The 7500-nt window shown below is 57.4% G+C and overlaps 16 non-coding genes across 16 annotated transcripts; all 16 read left to right on the top strand.

The window, feature by feature from the left end:
* The first annotated feature begins 99 nt into the window (after nucleotides 1-99).
* Nucleotides 100-213, top strand: LOC125729679 (U5 spliceosomal RNA). The gene has a single exon (XR_007390098.1). It is a non-coding gene; the product is annotated as a U5 spliceosomal RNA (small nuclear RNA).
* Nucleotides 214-412: 199 nt separating this feature from the next.
* On the top strand, nucleotides 413-604 carry LOC125729738 (U2 spliceosomal RNA). The gene has a single exon (XR_007390156.1). It is a non-coding gene; the product is annotated as a U2 spliceosomal RNA (small nuclear RNA).
* Nucleotides 605-1031: 427 nt separating this feature from the next.
* LOC125729678 (U5 spliceosomal RNA) lies at nucleotides 1032-1145 on the top strand. Its single transcript, XR_007390097.1, has one exon. It is a non-coding gene; the product is annotated as a U5 spliceosomal RNA (small nuclear RNA).
* Nucleotides 1146-1344: 199 nt separating this feature from the next.
* Nucleotides 1345-1536, top strand: LOC125729736 (U2 spliceosomal RNA). The gene has a single exon (XR_007390155.1). It is a non-coding gene; the product is annotated as a U2 spliceosomal RNA (small nuclear RNA).
* Nucleotides 1537-1960: 424 nt separating this feature from the next.
* Nucleotides 1961-2074, top strand: LOC125729677 (U5 spliceosomal RNA). Its single transcript, XR_007390096.1, has one exon. It is a non-coding gene; the product is annotated as a U5 spliceosomal RNA (small nuclear RNA).
* A 199-nt stretch (nucleotides 2075-2273) lies between these two features.
* LOC125729735 (U2 spliceosomal RNA) lies at nucleotides 2274-2465 on the top strand. The gene has a single exon (XR_007390154.1). It is a non-coding gene; the product is annotated as a U2 spliceosomal RNA (small nuclear RNA).
* A 426-nt stretch (nucleotides 2466-2891) lies between these two features.
* On the top strand, nucleotides 2892-3005 carry LOC125729676 (U5 spliceosomal RNA). The gene has a single exon (XR_007390095.1). It is a non-coding gene; the product is annotated as a U5 spliceosomal RNA (small nuclear RNA).
* A 199-nt stretch (nucleotides 3006-3204) lies between these two features.
* LOC125729734 (U2 spliceosomal RNA) lies at nucleotides 3205-3396 on the top strand. The gene has a single exon (XR_007390153.1). It is a non-coding gene; the product is annotated as a U2 spliceosomal RNA (small nuclear RNA).
* Nucleotides 3397-3819: 423 nt separating this feature from the next.
* LOC125729674 (U5 spliceosomal RNA) lies at nucleotides 3820-3933 on the top strand. The gene has a single exon (XR_007390092.1). It is a non-coding gene; the product is annotated as a U5 spliceosomal RNA (small nuclear RNA).
* Nucleotides 3934-4132: 199 nt separating this feature from the next.
* On the top strand, nucleotides 4133-4324 carry LOC125729653 (U2 spliceosomal RNA). Its single transcript, XR_007390072.1, has one exon. It is a non-coding gene; the product is annotated as a U2 spliceosomal RNA (small nuclear RNA).
* Nucleotides 4325-4751: 427 nt separating this feature from the next.
* LOC125729673 (U5 spliceosomal RNA) lies at nucleotides 4752-4865 on the top strand. The gene has a single exon (XR_007390091.1). It is a non-coding gene; the product is annotated as a U5 spliceosomal RNA (small nuclear RNA).
* A 199-nt stretch (nucleotides 4866-5064) lies between these two features.
* Nucleotides 5065-5256, top strand: LOC125729732 (U2 spliceosomal RNA). The gene has a single exon (XR_007390151.1). It is a non-coding gene; the product is annotated as a U2 spliceosomal RNA (small nuclear RNA).
* A 427-nt stretch (nucleotides 5257-5683) lies between these two features.
* LOC125729672 (U5 spliceosomal RNA) lies at nucleotides 5684-5797 on the top strand. The gene has a single exon (XR_007390090.1). It is a non-coding gene; the product is annotated as a U5 spliceosomal RNA (small nuclear RNA).
* A 199-nt stretch (nucleotides 5798-5996) lies between these two features.
* LOC125729731 (U2 spliceosomal RNA) lies at nucleotides 5997-6188 on the top strand. Its single transcript, XR_007390150.1, has one exon. It is a non-coding gene; the product is annotated as a U2 spliceosomal RNA (small nuclear RNA).
* A 423-nt stretch (nucleotides 6189-6611) lies between these two features.
* LOC125729670 (U5 spliceosomal RNA) lies at nucleotides 6612-6725 on the top strand. The gene has a single exon (XR_007390089.1). It is a non-coding gene; the product is annotated as a U5 spliceosomal RNA (small nuclear RNA).
* Nucleotides 6726-6923: 198 nt separating this feature from the next.
* On the top strand, nucleotides 6924-7115 carry LOC125729730 (U2 spliceosomal RNA). The gene has a single exon (XR_007390148.1). It is a non-coding gene; the product is annotated as a U2 spliceosomal RNA (small nuclear RNA).
* The last annotated feature ends 385 nt before the right edge of the window (nucleotides 7116-7500 follow it).

The raw sequence follows: 7500 nt of genomic DNA, 5'->3' as shown, positions 1-7500 counted from the left end.
CCCGAGGCCGGTGGCTGCGACGCCCCCGAGAATTCAACCCCGAGCGGGGGCGTCACGGAGGCCCGGCTAGCGGCCACCTGCTGAGCGACGGCTCTGCATCGACTCGGGTCTCTCTTCATCCCGTATAAATCTTTCGCCTTTTACTAAAGATTTCCGTGGAGAGGGATAGCGATGAGTTCACTGTATTTTTGGAGGCTCTGCGCAAGCAGAGCTGCACCGCCGCTGTATCAAAGTAAGACTGTGCCCGGCTTAGCGGCCGGCTCTATCTGCCCAGTGGCGTGTTTCTGGGATCCTCTGGGATCGTGCGTGGTCTCGCCGGGCGCCACCTCCCAGAGAGGCTGGCGAGGACCCAGCCGCGCCGGCTCCGTCGGCGTCCCGCATGCCGGAGCCCGGCGGGGCGCAGTCTGCGGGCATCGCTTCTCGGCCTTTTGGCTAAGATCAAGTGTAGTATCTGTTCTTATCAGTTTAATATCTGATACGTCCCCCATGGAGGGGACCACATATTAAACGGATTTTTGGAACAGGGAGCCGGAAGTGGGGCTTGCCCCGTCCGCTCCACGCATCGACCCGGTATTGCAGTGTTTCTGGGAACGGTGCACCTCTACTGCCCCCTGCTGTTGAAAGACAGAGCTGATCGGTGTTCCGCTTATCAGAGCGAGAGCCTGCGCCGCTTGTCAGGCGATCAGCCGGTGTCGTGAGGGACCGACTCTGTCCGTGCGCCGGTCCCGCTTCCCTCCGTTTTTCTTTTTTTTTTTTTTTTTTTTTTTTTAAATCATAAAAAAAAAAAGCACGGTCATGATATGCTCTCTGAGGGTTGGCCAGCTGTGCTGAGGTAAGGCAGGCCGTCATCTTTGCCTTTTGAATTTTCTCTCATGTCTGTTTACATGATTGCTGATCTTTCAGATGCCAGGAGGACAGGGAGGAGTCGGGGCCCCGAGGCCGGTGGCTGCGACGCCCCCGAGAATTCAACCCCGAGCGGGGGCGTCACGGAGGCCCGGCTAGCGGCCACCTGCTGAGCGACGGCTCTGCATCGACTCGGGTCTCTCTTCATCCCGTATAAATCTTTCGCCTTTTACTAAAGATTTCCGTGGAGAGGGATAGCGATGAGTTCACTGTATTTTTGGAGGCTCTGCGCAAGCAGAGCTGCACCGCCGCCGTATCAAAGTAAGACTGTGCCCGGCTTAGCGGCCGGCTCTATCTGCCCAGTGGCGTGTTTCTGGGATCCTCTGGGATCGTGCGTGGTCTCGCCGGGCGCCACCTCCCAGAGAGGCTGGCGAGGACCCAGCCGCGCCGGCTCCGTCGGCGTCCCGCATGCCGGAGCCCGGCGGGGCGCAGTCTGCGGGCATCGCTTCTCGGCCTTTTGGCTAAGATCAAGTGTAGTATCTGTTCTTATCAGTTTAATATCTGATACGTCCCCCATGGAGGGGACCACATATTAAACGGATTTTTGGAACAGGGAGCCGGAAGTGGGGCTTGCCCCGTCCGCTCCACGCATCGACCCGGTATTGCAGTGTTTCTGGGAACGGTGCACCTCTACTGCCCCCTGCTGTTGAAAGACAGAGCTGATCGGTGTTCCGCTTATCAGACCGAGAGCCTGCGCCGCTTGTCAGGCGATCAGCCGGTGTCGTGAGGGACCGACTCTGTCCGTGCGCCGGTCCCGCTTCCCTCCGTTTTTCTTCTTTTTTTTTTTTTTTTTTTAAATCATGAAAAAAAAAAGCACGGTCATGATATGCTCTCTGAGGGGTGGGCAGCTGTGCTGAGGTAAGGCAGGCCGTCATCTTTGCCTTTTGAATTTTCTCTCATGTCTGTTTACATGATTGCTGATCTTTCAGATGCCAGGAGGACAGGGAGGAGTCGGGGCCCCGAGGCCGGTGGCTGCGACGCCCCCGAGAATTCAACCCCGAGCGGGGGCGTCACGGAGGCCCGGCTAGCGGCCACCTGCTGAGCGACGGCTCTGCATCGACTCGGGTCTCTCTTCATCCCGTATAAATCTTTCGCCTTTTACTAAAGATTTCCGTGGAGAGGGATAGCGATGAGTTCACTGTATTTTTGGAGGCTCTGCGCAAGCAGAGCTGCACCGCCGCTGTATCAAAGTAAGACTGTGCCCGGCTTAGCGGCCGGCTCTATCTGCCCAGTGGCGTGTTTCTGGGATCCTCTGGGATCGTGCGTGGTCTCGCCGGGCGCCACCTCCCAGAGAGGCTGGCGAGGACCCAGCCGCGCCGGCTCCGTCGGCGTCCCGCATGCCGGAGCCCGGCGGGGCGCAGTCTGCGGGCATCGCTTCTCGGCCTTTTGGCTAAGATCAAGTGTAGTATCTGTTCTTATCAGTTTAATATCTGATACGTCCCCCATGGAGGGGACCACATATTAAACGGATTTTTGGAACAGGGAGCCGGAAGTGGGGCTTGCCCCGTCCGCTCCACGCATCGACCCGGTATTGCAGTGTTTCTGGGAACGGTGCACCTCTACTGCCCCCTGCTGTTGAAAGACAGAGCTGATCGGTGTTCCGCTTATCAGAGCGAGAGCCTGCGCCGCTTGTCAGGCGATCAGCCGGTGTCGTGAGGGACCGACTCTGTCCGTGCGCCGGTCCCGCTTCCCTCCGTTTTTCTTTTTTTTTTTTTTTTTTTTTTTTAAATCATAAAAAAAAAAAGCACGGTCATGATATGCTCTCTGAGGGTTGGCCAGCTGTGCTGAGGTAAGGCAGGCCGTCATCTTTGCCTTTTGAATTTTCTCTCATGTCTGTTTACATGATTGCTGATCTTTCAGATGCCAGGAGGACAGGGAGGAGTCGGGGCCCCGAGGCCGGTGGCTGCGACGCCCCCGAGAATTCAACCCCGAGCGGGGGCGTCACGGAGGCCCGGCTAGCGGCCACCTGCTGAGCGACGGCTCTGCATCGACTCGGGTCTCTCTTCATCCCGTATAAATCTTTCGCCTTTTACTAAAGATTTCCGTGGAGAGGGATAGCGATGAGTTCACTGTATTTTTGGAGGCTCTGCGCAAGCAGAGCTGCACCGCCGCCGTATCAAAGTAAGACTGTGCCCGGCTTAGCGGCCGGCTCTATCTGCCCAGTGGCGTGTTTCTGGGATCCTCTGGGATCGTGCGTGGTCTCGCCGGGCGCCACCTCCCAGAGAGGCTGGCGAGGACCCAGCCGCGCCGGCTCCGTCGGCGTCCCGCATGCCGGAGCCCGGCGGGGCGCAGTCTGCGGGCATCGCTTCTCGGCCTTTTGGCTAAGATCAAGTGTAGTATCTGTTCTTATCAGTTTAATATCTGATACGTCCCCCATGGAGGGGACCACATATTAAACGGATTTTTGGAACAGGGAGCCGGAAGTGGGGCTTGCCCCGTCCGCTCCACGCATCGACCCGGTATTGCAGTGTTTCTGGGAACGGTGCACCTCTACTGCCCCCTGCTGTTGAAAGACAGAGCTGATCGGTGTTCCGCTTATCAGACCGAGAGCCTGCGCCGCTTGTCAGGCGATCAGCCGGTGTCGTGAGGGACCGACTCTGTCCGTGCGCCGGTCCCGCTTCCCTCCGTTTTTCTTCTTTTTTTTTTTTTTTTTTAAATCATGAAAAAAAAAAGCACGGTCATGATATGCTCTCTGAGGGGTGGGCAGCTGTGCTGAGGTAAGGCAGGCCGTCATCTTTGCCTTTTGAATTTTCTCTCATGTCTGTTTACATGATTGCTGATCTTTCAGATGCCAGGAGGACAGGGAGGAGTCGGGGCCCCGAGGCCGGTGGCTGCGACGCCCCCGAGAATTCAACCCCGAGCGGGGGCGTCACGGAGGCCCGGCTAGCGGCCACCTGCTGAGCGACGGCTCTGCATCGACTCGGGTCTCTCTTCATCCCGTATAAATCTTTCGCCTTTTACTAAAGATTTCCGTGGAGAGGGATAGCGATGAGTTCACTGTATTTTTGGAGGCTCTGCGCAAGCAGAGCTGCACCGCCGCTGTATCAAAGTAAGACTGTGCCCGGCTTAGCGGCCGGCTCTATCTGCCCAGTGGCGTGTTTCTGGGATCCTCTGGGATCGTGCGTGGTCTCGCCGGGCGCCACCTCCCAGAGAGGCTGGCGAGGACCCAGCCGCGCCGGCTCCGTCGGCGTCCCGCATGCCGGAGCCCGGCGGGGCGCAGTCTGCGGGCATCGCTTCTCGGCCTTTTGGCTAAGATCAAGTGTAGTATCTGTTCTTATCAGTTTAATATCTGATACGTCCCCCATGGAGGGGACCACATATTAAACGGATTTTTGGAACAGGGAGCCGGAAGTCGGGCTTGCCCCGTCCGCTCCACGCATCGACCCGGTATTGCAGTGTTTCTGGGAACGGTGCACCTCTACTGCCCCCTGCTGTTGAAAGACAGAGCTGATCGGTGTTCCGCTTATCAGAGCGAGAGCCTGCGCCGCTTGTCAGGCGATCAGCCGGTGTCGTGAGGGACCGACTCTGTCCGTGCGCCGGTCCCGCTTCCCTCCGTTTTTCTTTTTTTTTTTTTTTTTTTTTTTTTAAATCATAAAAAAAAAAAGCACGGTCATGATATGCTCTCTGAGGGTTGGCCAGCTGTGCTGAGGTAAGGCAGGCCGTCATCTTTGCCTTTTGAATTTTCTCTCATGTCTGTTTACATGATTGCTGATCTTTCAGATGCCAGGAGGACAGGGAGGAGTCGGGGCCCCGAGGCCGGTGGCTGCGACGCCCCCGAGAATTCAACCCCGAGCGGGGGCGTCACGGAGGCCCGGCTAGCGGCCACCTGCTGAGCGACGGCTCTGCATCGACTCGGGTCTCTCTTCATCCCGTATAAATCTTTCGCCTTTTACTAAAGATTTCCGTGGAGAGGGATAGCGATGAGTTCACTGTATTTTTGGAGGCTCTGCGCAAGCAGAGCTGCACCGCCGCCGTATCAAAGTAAGACTGTGCCCGGCTTAGCGGCCGGCTCTATCTGCCCAGTGGCGTGTTTCTGGGATCCTCTGGGATCGTGCGTGGTCTCGCCGGGCGCCACCTCCCAGAGAGGCTGGCGAGGACCCAGCCGCGCCGGCTCCGTCGGCGTCCCGCATGCCGGAGCCCGGCGGGGCGCAGTCTGCGGGCATCGCTTCTCGGCCTTTTGGCTAAGATCAAGTGTAGTATCTGTTCTTATCAGTTTAATATCTGATACGTCCCCCATGGAGGGGACCACATATTAAACGGATTTTTGGAACAGGGAGCCGGAAGTGGGGCTTGCCCCGTCCGCTCCACGCATCGACCCGGTATTGCAGTGTTTCTGGGAACGGTGCACCTCTACTGCCCCCTGCTGTTGAAAGACAGAGCTGATCGGTGTTCCGCTTATCAGACCGAGAGCCTGCGCCGCTTGTCAGGCGATCAGCCGGTGTCGTGAGGGACCGACTCTGTCCGTGCGCCGGTCCCGCTTCCCTCCGTTTTTCTTTTTTTTTTTTTTTTTTTTTTTTTAAATCATAAAAAAAAAAAGCACGGTCATGATATGCTCTCTGAGGGTTGGCCAGCTGTGCTGAGGTAAGGCAGGCCGTCATCTTTGCCTTTTGAATTTTCTCTCATGTCTGTTTACATGATTGCTGATCTTTCAGATGCCAGGAGGGCAGGGAGGAGTCGGGGCCCCGATGCCGGTGGCTGCGACGCCCCCGAGAATTCAACCCCGAGCGGGGGCGTCACGGAGGCCCGGCTAGCGGCCACCTGCTGAGCGACGGCTCTGCATCGACTCGGGTCTCTCTTCATCCCGTATAAATCTTTCGCCTTTTACTAAAGATTTCCGTGGAGAGGGATAGCGATGAGTTCACTGTATTTTTGGAGGCTCTGCGCAAGCAGAGCTGCACCGCCGCTGTATCAAAGTAAGACTGTGCCCGGCTTAGCGGCCGGCTCTATCTGCCCAGTGGCGTGTTTCTGGGATCCTCTGGGATCGTGCGTGGTCTCGCCGGGCGCCACCTCCCAGAGAGGCTGGCGAGGACCCAGCCGCGCCGGCTCCGTCGGCGTCCCGCATGCCGGAGCCCGGCGGGGCGCAGTCTGCGGGCATCGCTTCTCGGCCTTTTGGCTAAGATCAAGTGTAGTATCTGTTCTTATCAGTTTAATATCTGATACGTCCCCCATGGAGGGGACCACATATTAAACGGATTTTTGGAACAGGGAGCCGGAAGTGGGGCTTGCCCCGTCCGCTCCACGCATCGACCCGGTATTGCAGTGTTTCTGGGAACGGTGCACCTCTACTGCCCCCTGCTGTTGAAAGACAGAGCTGATCGGTGTTTCCGCTTATCAGACCGAGAGCCTGCGCCGCTTGTCAGGCGATCAGCCGGTGTCGTGAGGGACCGACTCTGTCCGTGCGCCGGTCCCGCTTCCCTCCGTTTTTCTTCTTTTTTTTTTTTTTTTTTTAAATCATGAAAAAAAAAGCACGGTCATGATATGCTCTCTGAGGGGTGGGCAGCTGTGCTGAGGTAAGGCAGGCCGTCATCTTTGCCTTTTGAATTTTCTCTCATGTCTGTTTACATGATTGCTGATCTTTCAGATGCCAGGAGGACAGGGAGGAGTCGGGGCCCCGAGGCCGGTGGCTGCGACGCCCCCGAGAATCAACCCCGAGCGGGGGCGTCACGGAGGCCCGGCTAGCGGCCACCTGCTGAGCGACGGCTCTGCATCGACTCGGGTCTCTCTTCATCCCGTATAAATCTTTCGCCTTTTACTAAAGATTTCCGTGGAGAGGGATAGCGATGAGTTCACTGTATTTTTGGAGGCTCTGCGCAAGCAGAGCTGCACCGCCGCTGTATCAAAGTAAGACTGTGCCCGGCTTAGCGGCCGGCTCTATCTGCCCAGTGGCGTGTTCTGGGATCCTCTGGGATCGTGCGTGGTCTCGCCGGGCGCCACCTCCCAGAGAGGCTGGCGAGGACCCAGCCGCGCCGGCTCCGTCGGCGTCCCGCATGCCGGAGCCCGGCGGGGCGCAGTCTGCGGGCATCGCTTCTCGGCCTTTTGGCTAAGATCAAGTGTAGTATCTGTTCTTATCAGTTTAATATCTGATACGTCCCCCATGGAGGGGACCACATATTAAACGGATTTTTGGAACAGGGAGCCGGAAGTGGGGCTTGCCCCGTCCGCTCCACGCATCGACCCGGTATTGCAGTGTTTCTGGGAACGGTGCACCTCTACTGCCCCCTGCTGTTGAAAGACAGAGCTGATCGGTGCCGCTTATCAGACCGAGAGCCTGCGCCGCTTGTCAGGCGATCAGCCGGTGTCGTGAGGGACCGACTCTGTCCGTGCGCCGGTCCCGCTTCCCTCCGTTTTTCTTTTTTTTTTTTTTTTTTTTTTTAAATCATAAAAAAAAAAAGCACGGTCATGATATGCTCTCTGAGGGTTGGCCAGCTGTGCTGAGGTAAGGCAGGCCGTCATCTTTGCCTTTTGAATTTTCTCTCATGTCTGTTTACATGATTGCTGATCTTTCAGATGCCAGGAGGACAGGGAGGAGTCGGGGCCCCGAGGCCGGTGGCTGCGACGCCCCCGAGAATTCAACCCCGAGCGGGGGCGTCACGGAGG

The sequence above is a fragment of the Brienomyrus brachyistius genome, unplaced genomic scaffold, assembly GCF_023856365.1.
Source record: "Brienomyrus brachyistius isolate T26 unplaced genomic scaffold, BBRACH_0.4 scaffold703, whole genome shotgun sequence".
NCBI classification, from domain to species: Eukaryota; Metazoa; Chordata; class Actinopteri; order Osteoglossiformes; family Mormyridae; genus Brienomyrus; species Brienomyrus brachyistius.
This window is presented reverse-complemented; position numbering and strand designations above follow the sequence as displayed.